The 18,918-nt window shown below is 45.8% G+C and overlaps 1 protein-coding gene across 1 annotated transcript in view; it reads left to right on the top strand.

Moving 5' to 3' along the window:
* The first annotated feature begins 231 nt into the window (after window positions 1-231).
* The window catches only part of FAM83H (family with sequence similarity 83 member H), a 57,208-nt gene continuing 38,521 nt past the window's right edge, over window positions 232-18,918 (top strand). Inside the window, exon 1 of the mRNA XM_084620995.1 lies at window positions 232-360. The gene's annotated coding sequence lies outside the window, so the exon portion shown is untranslated. The remainder of the gene's footprint in view (window positions 361-18,918) is intronic.

Raw genomic sequence — 18,918 nt, 5'->3', positions numbered from 1 at the left:
GCTCAGTCAGGACATGTCTAAATCACTTTCTTTTCGCTCTGTGAAGTGTTGAATTTCAGAATCCCTGGGAGCCGCTGGGAGTTGTTTACTCCCTTCCTGCAGGAGGAGACCTGAGCGATAGGCTGCAGGGAAGACAGCCTGTAGCTCAGGAATGCGGTGCCCTTATCTCTCACTCTCCTGCAATCCCGAGGAATAACTCTCCAGAGTTTGTGCCTTGCTCGCTCGCTTACTCACCCTCTCCCCTGGGTGGAGCTTCACTCTGGCCTGTCTGAGGTGCCAGTGAATCAGGCTTCAGGCACGTCAGGGGGAGAGGCAGAGCCCAGAGCGAGACCTGCCACCTGCACTGGCTCACCTGGGAAGGTAGGAAAAGTTTAGGCTTCCTGCATTACTTAGTCTGAGGGTCTCAGGGGACTCACTGGCGCCCTGGCCCTGGCGTGAGCGAGCCAAAGGCTGCAGGTGAGGGGGAGCTTGGGAACCAGGGACTCTCCCAGCTCGCAGTGGGGGTGCGTTGCCTCAGGCGGCTGCTGCTGCTGTGTCTAAACAGCCATTCTCCCCCAGTTTATGAAGTACTAGTGGGTGGGGAGGGGGAGCCCAGCAGGGGAAGATCCTAGCAGACTGGCTGGGAGGAAAAGGGGATCGCAGCAGAGACTAACCAAAAATGCTTGTTGGGGGAAAGAGGGTCCCTGTAAAGACTAGATGGCGGGTAGGGCGTTGCGGAGGGAAGCTGTTCTCCTCTGTCCCCCAAGCCCTGGGGCAGGATTCTTCCTTGCAGCTTTTTATCAGGTCTCTGTCCAGTCTTCTTCTGAATGCCCCACGGAAAGTAACTTTTCTGATTCCACCTGGGAGGGGATCCACAACCTGATGGAAGCTGCATGCGTGTGACTCACTCCTCAGAGGGGCGCCTGCAGAATGTCTGTGTAATTTGACGGGAAATGCTGCACTGGGAAGTTCTGGTCAGAGCATTAAGATGAAAAAGACTAACTGGGTTACCGGACTGGAAAGGGGAGGGGCAAGGTGGGCAGGGGCACAGAAAGACTTGCTGCCACCCCCTGCTTCTTTGCCTGCCCTGGCCTCCCTCCATATGCGCGCACTCTCTCTCTCTCTCGCTTTCCTCTGCGGATGGAAACCTTTGTCTTTCCTATGACAGAAGTTGACTATGTGTGTAGAAAGAACAGGAGGACTTGTGGCATCTAAGAGACTAACAAATTTATTTGAGCATAAGCTTTCCTGGGCTACAGCCCACTTCAGCGGATGCACTGAATAGAACATATAGTAAGAGATAGATAGACAGATACATAAGCTGGGAATTACCATACAGGTTCCATTGTATGTATGTGTGTGCATATATATATATCTTAGTATATGTTCCATTCTGTGCACCCGATGAAGTGAGCTGTAGCCCACGAAAGCTTATGCTCTAATAAATCTGTTAGTTTCTAAGGTGCCACAAGTCCTCCTGTTCCTTTTGCAGATACAGACTAACATGGCTGCTACTCGGAAACCTGTGTAGAGAGAGGGGAAGACCCAGTGCTTAATTTGTAATGAAAGAGTGGCCTGAGCTCAAGCAATTTTTTTACATTCGTAACTGATGCAGCAAGCCCAGAGGTTCTGGGGCTATGAACTGCCAAGTCTAGAGGTGCTGGGGCTCAGCCCTGGCACGAGTCAAGCACTGGGAAGGCCTCATTTCCCAGGCACTCAGAAATGGTTCTGGTGAATGAAATGCAATTCAGCACTGGGCTGGCTTCAGACTGGGGCTCTCTGTATTGCTGGAACAATCCTGGAAATGGGGACTTGAAGGAAGAATAGTCTCTTTGGCAGGGGTGGGCAAACTATGGCCCAGGGGCCACATCCGGCCCTTCAGTCATTTTAATCCGGCCCTCGAGCTCCAGCCGAGGAGTGGGATTGGGGGCTTGCCCCGCTTTGCATGTGCCATGACTCTGCACAGCTCCTGGAAGCAGCGGCATGTCCCCCTTCCAGCTCCTACATGTAGGGGCAGTCAAGGGGCTTCACGCTGTCCCTGCCCCAAGTGCTACCTCTGCAGATCCCATTGGCCAGGAACCATGACCAATGGGAGCTGCAGGGGCAGCATCTGCAGATGGGGCAGCATGCAGAGCTGCCTTGTTGTGCGTCTGCATAGGATTCAGAGGGGACATGCTGCTGCTTCCAGGAGCTGCTTGAGGTAAGCGCCATCTGGAGCCTGTACCCCTGACCCCCTCCTGCACCCCAACCCCCTGCTCTGATCCCCCTCCCACCCTCTGAACCCCTCGGTCCCAGCCTGGAGCACCCTCCTGCACCCCCAGCCCCTTATCTCCAGCCCCACCCCAGAGCCTGTTCCCCCCCCCAACACATCCCCTGCCCCAGCCCAGAGCCCCCTCCTGCACCCTGAACTCCTAATTTCCGGCCCCACCCCAGAGCCCACACGCCCAGCCGGAGCCCTCACCCCCTCCCACACCCCAACCTCCAATTCTGTGAGCGCTCATTGCCTGCCACACAATTTCCATACCTAGATGTGGCCCTTGGGCCAAAAGGTTTGCCCACTCCAGGTCAATGGTGACTTGATTTCATAGAATCATAGAATATCAGGGTTGGAAGGGACCTCAGGAGTCATCTAGTCCAGCCCCCTGCTCAAAGCAGGACCAATCCCCAACTAAATCATCCCAACCAGGGCTTTGTCAAGCCAGGCCTTAGAAACCTCTAAGGATGGAGATTCCATCACCTCCCTAGGTAACCCAGTCCAGTGCTTCACCACCCTCCTAGTGAAATAGTGTTTCCTAATATCCAACCTAGACCTCCCCCACTGCAATTTGAGATGATTGCTTCTTGTTCTGTCATCTGCCACCACTGAGAACAGTCTAGATCCATCCTCTTTGGAACCCCCTTTCAGGTAGTTGAAAGCAGCTATCAAATCCCCCCTCATTCTTCTCTTCCGCAGACTAAACAATCCCAGTTCCCTCAGCCTCTCCTCATAAGTCATGTATTCCAGTCCCCTAATCATTTTTGTTGCCCTCTGCTGGACTCTTTCCAATTTTTCCACATCCTTCTTGTAGTGTGGGGCCCAAAACTGGACACAGTACTCCAGATGAGGCCTCACCAGTGTTGAACAGAGGGGAACGATCATGTCCCTCGATCTGCTGGCAATGCCCCTACTTATACATCCTAAAATGCCATTGGCCTTCTTGGAAACAAGGGGATACTGTTGACTCATATCCAGTTTCTCGTCCACTGTAACCCCTCGGTCCTTTTCTGCAGAACTGCTGCCTAGCCATTCAGTCCCTAGTCTGTTGCGGTGCATGGGATTCTTCCATCCTAAGTGCAGGACTCTGCACTTGTCCTTGTTGAACCTCATCAGATTTCTTTTGGCCCAAACCTCTAATTTGTCTAGGTCCCTCTGTATCCTATCCCTACCCTCCAGTGTATCTACCTCTCCTCCCAGTTTAGTGTCATCTGCAAACTTGCTGAGGGTGCAATCCATGCCATCCTCCAGATCATTAATGAAGATATTGAACAAAACTGGCCCATTATCTCATCATAGATGGCAATTAGGTTAGTCAGGCATGACTTGTCCTTGGTGAATCCCTGCTGACTGTTCCTGATCACTTTTCTCTCCTCTAAGTGCTTCAAAATTGATTCTTTGAGGACCTGCTCCATGATTTTTTCAGGGACTGAGGTGAGGCTGACTGGCCTGTAGTTTCCAGGATCCTCCGCCTTCCCTTTTTAAAAGATGGGCACTACATTAGCCTTTTTCCAGTCATCTGGGACCTCTGTTGCATTTTCCAGTCATCCGGGACCTCTGATGCATCACTGGAGGTTTTCAAAAGGAGGCTGGATAGCCAACTGTCTTGGATGGTTTAGACCCAACAAATCCTGCATCTTGGCAGGGGGTTAGACTGGATGCCCCCTTGCACTCCCTTCTAACCTTATGGTTCTATGATTCTATGTATGCATAGAATGTGGTAAGAGGCGAAGAACCCACTGGGCAGAAAAGCTGTAGCACACTTTAACCGGGGCTATGCAGAGGGTTTATAGCACACCTTTACCCATCCAGCCATGGGCCCAAGATAGCGTATCTTCTTCTGTCTGGGGCTCTGGAGGGACTGTCATGCCCTGTCAGAGGTGGAATACTGTGATGGTATTATGAGAAGGCAACATTAACCTCGTTTTGTGGCTGAAGGAGGATAAAATGCCAAAGTAGGCAAGTGATAGTATCATGCTCCATAGTCTGGTATGACTGCACCAGGGGAGAGTCCTGGCTCAGGAGACACCTGCATTCTGAGCTCCTATTTTCATGTGCTCAAAACATTCTAAACCAAAAATATCCTGCAGCTGTTCCTGGCACATTTCTAGCCCAAATGAGATATTTTGAACTTTTAGTAAAGTTCCATTTGGCAAGTTTTGCACAGTCCCACTAAGGATGGGAGTTTTATTAGTAAACTCATATGACCCAATCCAGCTTGTAATGAAAACAGAGGCCCAGGACAAACCACAGAGGGAACCTTGTAATCAGTTTTGCTGATTTGCCATAATCTCCCCTCCCCAAATTACATCTTCTCTTGTTGCTTTTCCTGTCTGTTACGAGACATCCCTCCTGTGGCTCCCTGCTATGTACAAATCCAGTGTGAGGGTCTGACTTTGTCACTTCAACCCCTTTGCTTGGGGCTGCCCTCTCCATGTATAACTTTCTGCACAGACTCTTCCCACACTCTATCTCCCTTAGTTTCCAGTCTGTTTTCATGTGCAGAAAATAACCAGTTCTAAACATCAGGCTTTGTCCAAGTGACTTTGTGCAGGCTGGATTTATCTATCCCTCACCGGTAACACAGCAGATTTTTTACTTTGTGAGAGAGGCAGGGATGACTCATTGTCCCAGTAACTACTTCAAAGGGAAGCTTAGAACATGTGACGACTTTGCTACTTTTCTCCTTGCCTTACTCTGGTCTCAGAATCACCTAGATGTTCCAGCCGTCTACCCCCCATGAGGGAATATGCCATAAGTCCCTCCTGAACAGAATGGGAAGGTAGCGTTGAAAAGGGGTCCAGAAGGGTCAATCAGGCATTGAGAAGGATCCCCAATCACTGTCTTCCTGAGGTCTATCTTGTGTCCAGTTGTACCCAATACATTACTAATGTGGATGTTAGAGCTTGTTAGTCTAGTTCATGGGCTGAAGTGTGTATATGCACACTAGGTATGATACAGGCAACTAAATGAAATTGAGAGATTAGGTGAATGAATACATGAAAGTGAGTTCCTCGCCCACTAATCATGACCTCAACAAGAGTGAAATTCCTTCTAGACTGATGCAGGCAGGTATTGCTCATTTTTTCCACTGCATCATGCAGCACAGATGGTGACTGGCTCATGTGAAACCATTTTGTGCTAGGAATGGGACTGTATTCCAGTCAAATGCACTAACCTAGAGTGGCAAATACAGGCTGGTCAGATGCCCAGAGAGGAGGTCTGGAGCAAGAGTGAATAACATAACACTGTCACAAGAAGGCACATGCCTCAATAGAAACATAGGACTGGAAGGGACCTTGAGAGGTCATCTAGTCCAGTCCCCTGCAAGAGCCTCCACTGTAGCCCAGGCAAAGTTGTTAACCCTCAGCTCAGACTCCATTTTGCAGGCAGGCAGAAACAGAGAGAGTTCAGTAGAAAGCACAAGAAAAAACATTAAAGGGAGAGAATAATTGCTGTGAGGGCATGGTGGAGACAACTGGTGGGGCTGTGAAGGTCCAAGTGTGTCCCCAGACCAGTGTCCCTGAGCAGCAAGCCAGTCCCAAACTGTTCCTTCTTATGAAGGTGTCCATCCCCATGTCCTGGAAAACAGGTCCTATTTCTTCTCATTTGTGTAGAGGCAGGCATCTTGGGTCTCTGATGTGCTCCTTAGTCAAACCAGGCAGGTTTAATTATTTAAATCTGCCCCCATAACTCAGGTCTTCTTGCCGCTGCTTGTTTCTGTCACTCTTCTGAACTCCCTTCAATTTGTCAGTGTCTGCCTGTCATTGTGCCCAGAACTAAACATGATATTTCAGGTGTAAACACACCAGTGCCCTAGCAAGAGACTGTTCACATGAAGCCTCTGGATATGCAGCTTCAAACTCACATTGATCTGTTTGTTGCCACAGCCCATTGCGAACTCAGGTCTAAGTATTTGTTAACTGCATGTGTCCAGGCTGCACCTCCCTCTGCTTCCCTGCCCAGATTTCTAACCTCTCTAGGTCCTTTTGAATTATATCTCTGTCCTCATTGGGATTTGGAAGCTCCTCCTTACTGAGTAGGATCTGGGCATTTCATTGGTACCTCAAAGATCCAACAAGTCAAGGAGTTTTCTGTGAAGTCGGTTCCTCTCCACGTTACTTGTCTCTCATGTGCTGAAAGGTTGGGGCTCTGAGAAAGGCAAGGTGCCTGATCCCAAAATGTTGTGTGTGTGTCTGTGCATGCAGGGCTGATGCTAGGAACAGGCAGAGATCACATGGAACCACCCCTTTTCCAGGGGGATTATCCCATGCACTGCTGCCTCACAGCCGTTCTTTCTACTGGTGCATGGAGCACCAGGAAGACCTCAATGTTTGGGAGTGTCTGAGGCAGACAAGCAGGTCTAGTCAGGGAGGGGCTCAGCTGAGAAGAGAGGCAGGCTGGGAACTAGCTGTGCAAGTGAAACACGTAACAACAAGCACCAGAGACACAGCACTAGGCAGGAAAATAACAGCGTGAGCCTGGAGCACTGAGACTTCAGTGGGAGCTGACATCAGGCAGTAGAATGTAAGTGAGAAAGGAATGACTCTGACCCACTTCTCCTTTTACTTAGAGCAGATTTACATTGACATAGAACACTGCAGTGATTTCAGAGGCCTCACTCCTGGGTCAGATGAGGGTTAGAGAAAAATTGAGTCCTGTGCATTTGCTACTGATTCATAGATTTAAGGCCTGATGGGCCCATTATTATTTATCTAATTGGACCTTCTGTAAACACAGGCCAGAGCGTTTCACTTAGTGATTCCTATATTGAGCCTATTACTCCTGGTTGAACTAGAACATTTATTTTAGAAAGGCATCCAGTAAGACTTCAAGTGACCTAAAACATACCATGTCCCTATAAGTTATTCCAGTGGTTCATTACCCTCCCTATTTAAAAAATGCACCTTATTTCTCATCTGAATGTACCTAGTTTTGGCTTTCTGTCATAGAGAGTTCTGCTTTTGGCTGCTCAGTTTAGAAAAGAAGCTGTCTAAGGCAGGATTTCCAGACTAATGAATCTTGTGGTTCACACTGGGCTGAATGAGTGAGAAAAGAGTTGGGTTTAATTGAGTCACTCCAAGTTACATGAGGATGTGTGGGAGTAGAACTGGGCCCTAGCCCAGCCCAGAGGGAAACTTCCCATAAGGCTCTTAGACTGAAAGGCCTTCCAAGGTACTAAGGGACACCTATGAACTGTACTCCTTCAAAGGAGTGGGTTCAAGGGTCTTCACTGCTTCCCTCAGCTACCAGATAGTAACAGAGGGCTCACGCTTGATCTTCTCCTCTTCCCCTTCCCCTGCTAGCCTCCTCTGGGTACATACAGAAGTGGAAAGGACACTGCTTCCTGTACAGAGGTCCCCAGAAGCAGCGACTAGTCCAGCTTCTTTGGACAAGGCCACGCTGAAGGGTGGGGAAGATAGGCCTCTAGAGCTAATTGGAGAAGGATGCAAGACCTGTGGACCTGATTCTGTTGCTCTCCATAAGAATGGCTATACTGGGTCAAACCAATGGTCCATCCAGCCCAATATCCTGTCTTCCGACAGTGGCTAATGCCAGCTGTCCCAGAGGGAATGAACAGAACAGGGAATCAAAAAGTGATCCATCCCCTGTCATTCGCTTCCAGCTTCTGGCACACATGGTGTTGGATCCCTGCCCATTCTGGCTAAGAGCCATTGGACTTATCCTCCATGAACTTATCTAGTTCTTTTTTTAACTCTGTTATAGTGTTGGCCTTCACAATATGGTCTGGCAAAGATTTCCACAGATCGGCTATGTGTTGTGTGAAAAAGTACTTCCTTTTGTTTGTTTAAAACCTGCTCCCTATTAATTTCATTTGGTAACCCCTAGTTCTTGTAAAAAGAAAAGGAGTACTTGTGGCACCTTAGAGACTTACAAATTTATTTGAGCATAAGCTTTCGTGAGCTACAGCTCACTTCATTAGATGCATTCTGAAAAGTTTATGCTCAAATAAATTGGTTAGTCTTTAAGGTGCCACAAGTACTCCTTTTTTGGCACATTTTTGGTTCTCTTACTATGTTTTTTAATTTGGGGTATATATGTAACTTGAGCCTCTATTATGGTATCTTTAAACATTTTCCATGCAGCTTGCAGGGATTTCACTTTTTGCGCTGTACCTTTTAATTTCTGTTTCACTAACTTCCTCATTTTTATGTAGTCCCCCTTTCTGAATTTAAATGCTATGGTGTTGGGCTGCTGTGGTGTTTCCACCGCCACAAGGATGTTAAATTTAATATTATTATGGTCACTATTACCAAGTGGTCCAGCTATATTCACCTCTTGGACCAGATCCTGCTCCACTTGGGACTAAATCAAGAATTGCCCCTCCTCTTGTGGGTTCCAGGGCTAGCTACTCCAAGAAGCAGTCATTTAAGGTGTCAAGAAACTTTATCTCTGCATCCTGTCCTGTAGTGACATGTACCCAGTAAATATGGGGATAGTTGAAATCCCCCATTATTATTGAGTTTTTTATTTTAATAACCTCTCTAATCTCCCTGAGCATTTCACAGGTGGTCAGTAATATATCCCTACTGCTACATTCTTATTATTAGAGCATGGAATTACCATCCATAGAGATTCTATGGTACAGTTTAGTTCGTTTAAGATTTTTACTTCATTTGATCAGGGAGCTGGAGCACATGACTTGTGAGGAGAGGCTGAGGATACAGACTAACATGGCTGCTACTCTGAAACCTAGTTCTTGTGTTATGTGAAGGAGTAAATAACATTTCCTTATTCACTTTCTTTATACCAGTCAAGATTTTACAGATCTCTGCCATATCTCCCCTTAGTCATCTCTTTTCCAAGCTGAAAAGTCCTAGTCTTATTAATCTCTCTTCATATGGAAGCTGTTTCATACCCCATATCATTTTTGTGGCCCTTCTCTGTACCTTTTCCAATTGCAATATATCTTTTTTGAGATGGGGAGTCCAAATCTGCACACAGTATTCAAGATGTGGGCGTACCATGGATTTATATAGTGGCATTCTGATACTTTCTGTCTTGTTATACATCCCTTTCCTAATGGTTTCTAACATTGTTAGCTTTTTTTGACTGCCCGGCATATTAAGCAGATGTTTTCAGAGAATTATCCAAAAATGACTCCAAGATCTCTTTCTTGAATGATAACAACTAATTTAGACCCCATCATTTTGTATGTATAGTTGGGCTTATGTTTTCCAATGTGCATTACTTTGTGTTTATCCACGCTGAATTTCATCTGCCATTTTGTTGCCCAGTCACCCAGTTTAGTGAGAACCCTTTGTAACTCTTCACAGTCGGCTTTTGACTTGAGTAATTTTATATCATATGCAAATTTTGTCACCTCATTATTTAACCCGTTTTCCAGATCATTTATGAATATGTTGAACAGCACTGGTCTCAGTACAGACCCCTGGGGGGATGCCACTATTTACCTCTCTCCATTCTGAAAACTGACCTTTTATTATTTTTATGTCCTGTGCCTTACATGGCCATTTATAGCAATGCAAAAGTGACTGTAAGCCAGAGCATCACTCCAGTGTGTGTGTGAATTGGGTCCCACAAGTACAACTCCAGAACTTGTACCAAGACTGAGAAACTCTAGAAAGACCTAGCCAAGCTAGCTGACTTGGGAAGTAATGGCAGGTGAAATTCACAGTGGAAGAGGGATTTTGGACCCCTCATACACAGTGCTTCACAAGTGCCTCATCTTGACTCTTAAGGCCCTTCATAATTTAGTCACATCCTACTTAATGTTTCTATTATCTTGCCATTGACCCTGCCTCCGACTCTGCTGTGCCTACAGTGCTAGTCGTGAACCTGCTATTCCACTTGTCCACCCTGCACCTTTCCATTTTTTCCCATGCTGCCCTTACACATGGAGAAAACTCCTTGTCCTCCTTCAGATCCCTTCTTAGAACTTACTTCTACTGCTATGCCTGAAAAATACTTGTCCTACAAGAGCTGGGGCTACTCCTACTATGCTAAACTTGCTCATCTTCCTGGTAACGTGGCCATAGCCCATTTCTCTCTTTCATCCATCCATTGTATCTTGTGGGACCTAGATTATGAGATCTCTCAGGCAGGAACTGACATTAATTGCTTGTACAGCACCTAACACAATGAGATTCTGGATCCTTGATTAGATTCTCCAGCTGTTACTGTAATACAAACCATAAACAAATAGCAACATTGCTTGCTTCCCATCATTAAATTAGAAGTCAGGAAAATGACCTTGTCAGTGGGCATCAGGGCTCAAAGCAGTAAACAAAATGTTAGGAATAGTATGCTGCAAGTGTTATGCCTTTTATATAAATCAACAGGATATTCTTATCTGGGATACTGTGTTCCGTTCTGGGCACCCTATTTCAGAAAGGGTACAGCAAAAAGAGAGGGTTCAGAGGCAGTTGAGGAGAAAGCTTGGAAGCTTGGAGAGACATCTGTTCACAAAGAGATTGAAAAGATGAGGACTTTAGAAAAACTAGGAAGGCGAGACGTTAACTGGTAAGGCTAAATACCAGGTTCAAGAGATTATTCAAGACAAAGAGAGGTCCTCCAGAATGTGAAAGGTTAACCCGAATGAAGGCAATAAGCAATATGTAAGAAAGAAATTAGGAGTACTGAGATGGATTTTAAAGAGCATGTAACTAAAAGATTTTTTTTTTTTAACCTTTCCTCATAGGTCAGGTTTTCTAAACCTTGTACCATTTTTGCTGTTCTCTGGACTCTCCAATTTATCCACATCTTTCCTGAAGTGTGGTACCCAGAACTGGACACAATACTCCAGCTGAGGCCTCACCAGTGCCAAGTAGAATGGGATAATTACTGGGAGTACTGTGTCCAGTTTTGGGCCCCACACTTCAAGAAGGATGTGGATAAATTGGAGAGAGTCCAGCGAAGGGCAACAAAAATGATTAGGGGACTGGAACACATGAGTTATGAGGAGAGGCTGAGGGAGCTGGGATTGTTTAGTCTGCAGAAGAGAAGAATGAGGGGGGATTTGATAGCTGCTTTCAACTACCTGAAAGGGGGTTCCAAAGAGGATGGATCTAGACTGTTTTCAGTGGTACCAGATGACAGAACAAGGAGTAATGGTCTCAAGTTGCCGTGGGGGAGGTTTAGGTTGGATATTAGGAAAAACGTTTTCACTAAGAGGGTGGTGAAACACTGGAATGTGTTACCTAGGGAGGTGGTAGAATCTCCTTCCTTAGAGGTTTTTAAGGTCAGGCTTGACAAAGCCCTGGCTGGGATGATTTAACTGGGAATTGGTCCTGCTTCGAGCAGGGGGTTGGACTAGATGACCTTCAGGGGTCCCTTCCAACCCTGATATTCTATGATTCTATGATTCTATGAATTACCTCTTGTGTCGTACATACAACGCTCCTGTTAAATACACCCCAGAATGATATTAGCCTTTTTCGCAACCGCACCACATTGTTGACTCATTGGGTTTGTGATCCCTGTAGTCCCCAGATCCTTTTCAGAAGTACTACCACCTAGCCATGGTTGCTGTCCATTTGATTTTTCCTTTCAAAGTGTAGTACTTTGCACTTGTCTTTAGAAAACTGGTCTGAAATCAACACAATGAAATTCAGTAATTTGCCAAATTGATTTTGAATTTTAATCCTGTCCTTCAAAGTCCTTGCAACCCCTCCCAGCTTGATGTCATCTGCAAATTACTGTACTGGGGCCAATACTGTTTCACATATTCATAAATGATCTGGAAAAAGGGGTAAACAGTGAGGTGTCAAAGCTTGCAGATTATATGAAATTACTCAAGGGTGGATTTAACTAAAATGACTGTGAAGAGTTAAAAAGGATCTCACTAAACTGGGTGACTGGGCAACAAAATGGCAGATGAAATTCAGTGTTTATAAATGTAAAGTAATGCACAGTGGAAAACAATGCCACCAATACATACAAAATGATGGGGTCTAAATTAGCTGTTACCACTCAAGAAAGATCTTGGAGTCATTGTGGATAGTTCCCTGAAAAAATCCACTAAATGTGCAGATGCAGTCAAAAAAGCAAAAAGAATGTTAGGAACCATTGGAAAAGGGATAAATAATGACATGGAATATCATCATGCCATTATAGAAATCCATGGTATAGCCGCGTTTTGAATACTGTGTGTAGTTCCGGTCGCCCCATCTCAAAAGAGATCTATTGCACTTGGAAAAGGTACAGAGAAGGTCCACAAAAATGATTCGGGGGATGGAATATGAGGAGAGATTAAAAAGACTGGGACTGTTCAGGTTAGAAAAGAAACAACTAAGGGGGGATATCATAGAGATTTATCAAAAACAACGAGGAGTCCTTCTGGCACCTTAGAGACTAACAAACTTATTTGGGCATAAGCTTTCATGGGCTAAAACCCACTTCATCAGATGCATGGAATGAAAAAAACAGTAAGCAGAATGACAGGTTTCAGAGTAGCAGCCGTGTTAGTCTGTATTCGCAAAAGGAAAAGGAGTACTTGTGGCACCTTAGAGGCTAACAAATTTACCACCTTCCACCTTAATTGAATTGGCTCGTTAGCACTGACCCCGCACTTGGTAAGGCAACTCCCATCTTTTCATGTGCTATAATATATATTCTGCTTACTGTTTTTTTCAGTCCATGTATCTGATGAAGTGGGTTTTAGCCCACGAAAGCTTATGCCCAAATAAGTTTGTTAGTCTCTAAAGTGCCACAAGGACTCCTTGTTGTTTTTTCTGATACAGACTAACATGGCTACCACTCTGAAACCTGTCACCACAGAGATTTTCAAATCGTGAATGGTGTGGACAAAGTGAGAGGAAGTGTTACTTACCCGTTCACATAACACAAGAACTAGGGGTCACCCAATGAAATTAATAGGCAGCGGGTTTTAAAAAAACATAAGGAATTACTTCTTCACACAACCTGAGGAACTCATTGCCACGGGATGTTGGGAAGACCAAAAGTGTAGTTGGGTTCAGACAAGAATTAGATAAATTCATGAAGATTAGTCCATCAATGGCTGTTAGCCAACATGGTCAGGGATGCAACTCCATGCGCTAGGTGTCCCTAAATTTCTGAGCGCTAGAATGACTGGATGACAGGGGATGGAAGCATGTGGCATGAGTCACTGTTGGAATACAGGATACTGGGCTAGATAGACTATTGGTCTGACCCAGTATTGCTATTTTTATCTTATGTAGATTTTATGAGCAGCTTCTCCACTTCATCGTGCAAGTCTTTAATGAAAATATTGACTAGGACTAGACCCAGCATTGAGCCCTGTGGGACCCCACTAGATCTGCCCTTCCAGTTTGACAGTGAACCAGTGTTAATTTCTCTTGGAGTATGGTCTTTCCACCAGTTGTGCACCCCACCTTACAGTAATATCATCTAGGGGACAAATCCCTAATTTTCTTTTGAGAATGTCATGTGGCACTATGTTAAAATCTTTACTAAAATCAAAATATATCACATCATCTGTTTCTCCCATCCACTAGGCTAGTAATTGTCTAAGAAGGAAATTAGGTTGGTTTGGCAAGATTTGTTCACGACAAATCCATGCTGGCTAGTCTTGATAACCTTCTTATTCTCTAGGTGCTTACAAATTGATTGTTTAATAATTTGTTCCAGTATCTTTCCAGGTACGGAAGTTAGGCTGGCTGGTCTATAATTCCCCCAGATCTATTTGTTCCCCTTTTTAAAGATAAGCACTATGTTTGCTCTTCTCTAGAACTCAGGGGCCTCACTCGTCCTGTATGAGTTCTCAAAGATAATTGCTAACAGTTTGGAGATTGCTCCAGCTATTTTTTAACCTTTCCTCATAGATCAGGTTTTCTAACCCTTTTATCAGTTTTATTGCTTTTCTCTGGGCTCTCTCTCCAAGTTATCCACATCTTTCCTACAGTCTGGCACCCAGAGTTGGACTCAGCATTCCAGCTGAGGCCTCACCAGTGCTGAGTAGAGCAGGACAGTCACCTCCTGTGTCTTACATACGACATTGGTGAAGACTGAAGCAAAACAGGCATTGAACACTTCAGCCCTCTTGATGTCATCAGTTATTAGCTCTCCTTCTCTCTTATGCCCCTTGTTAGGCTAAGGCACAAAACGATTTACACCTATCTGATTTTGTCCCTACGTGCTTGTGCTAATCTCTTGTGCGCTTCCTTGGCAATTTGTCCATGTTACCACTTTTTGTAGGATTCCTTTTTGATTTTCAGCTAAAGAGCTCCTGACAGCACCATATTGGTCTCCTACTGTCTTTCCTTTGCACTTGTGCCTTTAATATTGTCTCCTTGAGAAATATAGGCCATAGAATTTCACCCAGCTACTCCTGCACTGAGACCAATAACTTGTTTGTCTAAAGCATGTCTTCAGGAAAGGCAAGGTCTTGATTTTTAAGGCATCACGAGATGGAGAATCCACCACTTCCCTCTGGGGCACCTGGCATTGGCCTCTGTTGGAAGACAGGATATTGGGCTAGATGGACCTTTGGTCTGACCCCGTATGGCTGTTCTTTTGTTCACTTTCCTTGGCAGCTTGTTCCATGGTTAATCAACTTCACTGTTTAAAAATGTGTGCCTTATTTAAAATTTAAATTTGTCTGGCTTCAGCTTCCAGCAGTTTGTTCTTGCTCTGCTTTTCTCTGCTAGATTTAACAGTCATTTATTACCTGTTATTTCTGTGGTTCTTTTCTATACCCACTTGAATTTTTCAACATCTTTTTTAAAATGTTGACAACAGAAGTGGGTGTAGTATTCATCATCCACATGTGATAAAGTAAATCATCCTGCTTCTTCCCAAATACAAATCACTTTCCACAAATGGAAAAAAAAAACAGGAAGGAGACAACAATCAATATAGATTTGACATTATGAAGTGTAGAAAATGGATAAGGGATACTAAAGACATCAGAGAAAAATATCTATGGCTGGCAGAGCAAAGGATAATAAGGATAAGTATATAAGGAACAAAAGAAATCCTCAAAATTATATAGGTTCATTACTAAATTGATATGATAAGATTGATAGTGATGGTGTAGAAGAGGTAAAAGTGATCAATACATAGTTGTGACCTGAATTTGGAAAGAAGCAGGAGGATGTATTCTTATCACATGTGGATAATGAAGTACTTTCCAGTCCATTAATATGAGTGTTAAATAGCATCTACTATGGATAAACATTTTTAAATTTGCAGGCCCGGATAACTTGCACCTAAGAGTACTAATATTATTCAAAAGAGGGTAAGTGGGATGATCCACATAATTAGAGGACAGTTAGCCTGACTTCAGTATGAAGCAAAATAATGAAACAGCTGATGCAGAAGCCAAATCAATAAAAAATTAAAGGATAAGAATATAACAATTGCCAATCAACATGGAAAATAAATCTAGTCAAACAAACCTGAATTCATTTTTTGATGAGATTACAAGTTAGATTGATAAACGTAACCGTATAGATGTAATATACTAGACTTTTGTAAGGCATTTGGCTTGGAATCACATGATATTCTGATTTAAAAATATAGCACTGTGCAATAACTAAAGCACACATTAAATGGATTAAAGAACTGGCTGACTTACACATCTCAAAATACAGTTGTCAAAATGGAGAATCATCCAATTATATATTTCCAGTGAGGGTCTGCAAGTATCAGTACTAGAATAATAGAATATCAGGGTTGGAAGGGACCTCAGGTCATCTAGTCCAACCCCCTGCTCAAAGTAGGGCCAATCGCCAATTTTTGCCCCATATCCCTAAATGGCCCCCTCAGGGATTGAACTCACAACCTTGGATTTAGCAGGCCAAAGCTCAAACCACTGAGCTATCCCTCCCCCCCAGTAGGCCCAATGCTATTCAATATTTTTATCAGTGCTCTGGAAATAAATAAAAAAAACACTGCTGATAAAATTTGTGGCTGACACAAAGATTGGTGGTGTGGCAAAAAATTATTAGGACAGGATTTTGTAACACTCCCCCTCCCCCATCCCACCCCTGGCCCCTGAGGGGGAAGCGGGGAGTGAAGCGGCTCCGCACGCTGCCCCCGCCCCGAGCACCGGCTCCACATTCCCATTGGCCGCAGCTAATAGGAGCTGTGGGGGTGGCACTTGCGGGTGTTGGCAGCGCACGGAGACCCGCTGCCTCCCTCCCCCAAGGGGCCGCAGAGACGTGCCAGCAGCCAGCCACTGCTGGTACTGGCGTGGGGCCAGGGTAGGCAGGCAGCCTGCCTGAGCCCTGCTGCGCTGCTGACCGGGAGCTGCCTGTGATAAGTGCCTCCCAGCTGGAGCCTGCACTTTGCACCCCCTCGTGCACCCCTTTCCCATCCTGGAGCCCCCTCCTGCACTCCAACTCCCTCCTGCACCCCAATCCCATGCACTAGCCCGGAGCCCTCTCCTGCACCAAACTCCCTCCCAGAGCCTTCACCCCCTCCTTCCCCCCAACACTCTGCCCTACCCTGGAGTCCCCTCCTGCACCCCAACACTCTGCCCCAGCCTAGAGACTCATGTAAAACTCATGAAATGTCCAGTGGATTCTATGAGATTAGGTGCAGTGTGACCATATGACTCCTGCACCCAAACTCCCTCCTAGAGCTTGCACCCCTCACTCGTGCACCCCAACCCCCTGTCCCAGGCTCAGCCCGGAGCCCCCTCCCACACTCCAAACCCCTCGGTCCCAGCCCAGAGCCAGCACCGCACCCCTGCCCCAGCCCGGTGAATGTGAGTGAGGATGGGGAAAAGCGAGCGACAGAGGGAGTGTGGAATGAAGTGAGCGGGGTGGAGCCTTGGGGAGGGGGCAGGGCCTCGGGGAAGAGGCGGGGTAGATCCTGGCTTGATCTTAAATTCATAAAGTAATCTTGTGCATGAAAAGGTTGGAGAATACTGATCGAATGGTTCCTTCTGGCCTTAAACTATGCATCTATTGGGCATCAGTCCAGGAATATCCCAAAACAAGTATCTACAGCTTTCACCAAGCTTACATCAGCAGCAGCATGAGCTCAGTCTGCATTTCAGGAACAGAAAAGTGATGGTAAAACTACACAGGCTTTTAAAAACAAATAACGGAAATGATAAATAATAAGGTTTCCTCTCTGTTGTCCAGTTTCAGAGTAGCAGCCGTGTTAGTCTGTATCCACAAAAAGAAAAGGAGTACTTGTGGCACCTTAGAGACTAACAAATTTATTTGAGCATAAGCTTTTGTGAGCTACAGCTCACTTCATCGGACGCATTCTGTTGTCTGATGGTCTTAAAACACTTTACAAACATTAGTTCATGTATCCTTCCAAACCCTGTTTTGAAGCAGGAAAGAGAATTATCCCTATTGAACACAGGGGGAAATTGAGGCACAAAGAGGTTCTGACTAACATTTTCCAACTGGATACTTAAAGTTAGGCAGCTAAATGAGGGGGCTGGCTTACAGAGGTGTTGAACGCCTATAACTCTTAGTGAAGTCAATGTGACCTCCACTTGCTTAGCACCTCTGAAAATCAGGCCCCTCATTTAGCTGCTTAACTTTAAGTATTCAAGCTTGAAAATTTTTGCCTAATAATTGGTCTACACTGCAAAAAAAAAAAAAAGACCCACGGCAGCAAGTTTCAGAGCCTGGATCAGCTGATTTGGGCTCATACTATCTGGCTAAAAATAGTAGTGTAGACATTAGGGCTCATGCTGGAGTCCAAGCTCAGAGACACTCCCTCGTTGGGTTTTGGAGCCCAGGCTCCAGCTCAAGTTTGAATAGCTACACTTCTATTTTTAGCCCCAGAGTGCAAGACCCACAAGCCTAAGTCAGTTGATCTTGGCTCTGAAACTCACTGCCAATGGGTGTTTTTTGCGGTGCTGGTCTACCCTGAGGTATGTCTACACTGCGATTAAAAAACAGCAGCACAGCCTTGGCTGGCCCAAGTCTGCTGACTTGGGCTCATGGAGCTTGGGCTATAAAATTGCAGTGTAGACATTTGGGCTGGTCTGGACCCCAAGCTCTGGGACCTTCCCCACTTACTGGATCTCAGAGCCTGGGCTCTAGCCAGAGCCCAAATGTCTGCACTGCAATTTTATAGCTCTGCAGCACAAGCCCTATGAGCCTGAGTCAGCTGCCTCCTTTCAGAACAGCAACAGGTCTTTCATTGCAGTGTTCGTGCACCCAAGATCACTCAAGAATGTTGTGGGAGAACCAGGAACACAATTCAGATCTCATGACTCAGCCCTGTGCATCTATCACTGTTATCTTTCACCTCTAAGGGCATGTCTACAATACAATCTTAAGTCGACCTATGTTAGGTCGAGTTATTGCGGTGCCTGATGTCCACACTATCCTTCTTCTGTCAGTGGTGCACGTCCTCACCAGGAGTGCTTCCACCAACTGAAGAGGGGCAGTGTGGGGGGCTGAGAGCCAAGACTCTTGGCTCTATGCAGCTCCCCACCAGGAGCCTAGCTATCCCCCAGTCTTCTCACCTCCCCACTCCCAGCTGGGAGCGAGGGAAAGCAGCCTGGGGCTTCTCGCCTCCAGCTGGGACATCTGTGCCCAGTGTCCGGTCAGCTGTCCTGCTCCTGGCAGGGAACAGGGATCTGGGACCCCGGAGGTGGCAGCCCAGTTTGGATATGACAGCCCGGCTTGGAGTAGAGACTGGCTGGGGAACCAGGAGTTGGCTTTCTTGTCAATTTCATAGCTCCAGCAGAGCCAGGAAATTGACAAGACAGCCAACAGCCTGTG

The sequence above is a fragment of the Lepidochelys olivacea genome, assembly GCF_965140295.1.
Source record: "Lepidochelys olivacea isolate rLepOli2 genome assembly, chromosome: 2".
In the NCBI taxonomy this organism is placed as follows: Eukaryota; Metazoa; Chordata; order Testudines; family Cheloniidae; genus Lepidochelys; species Lepidochelys olivacea.
This window is presented reverse-complemented; position numbering and strand designations above follow the sequence as displayed.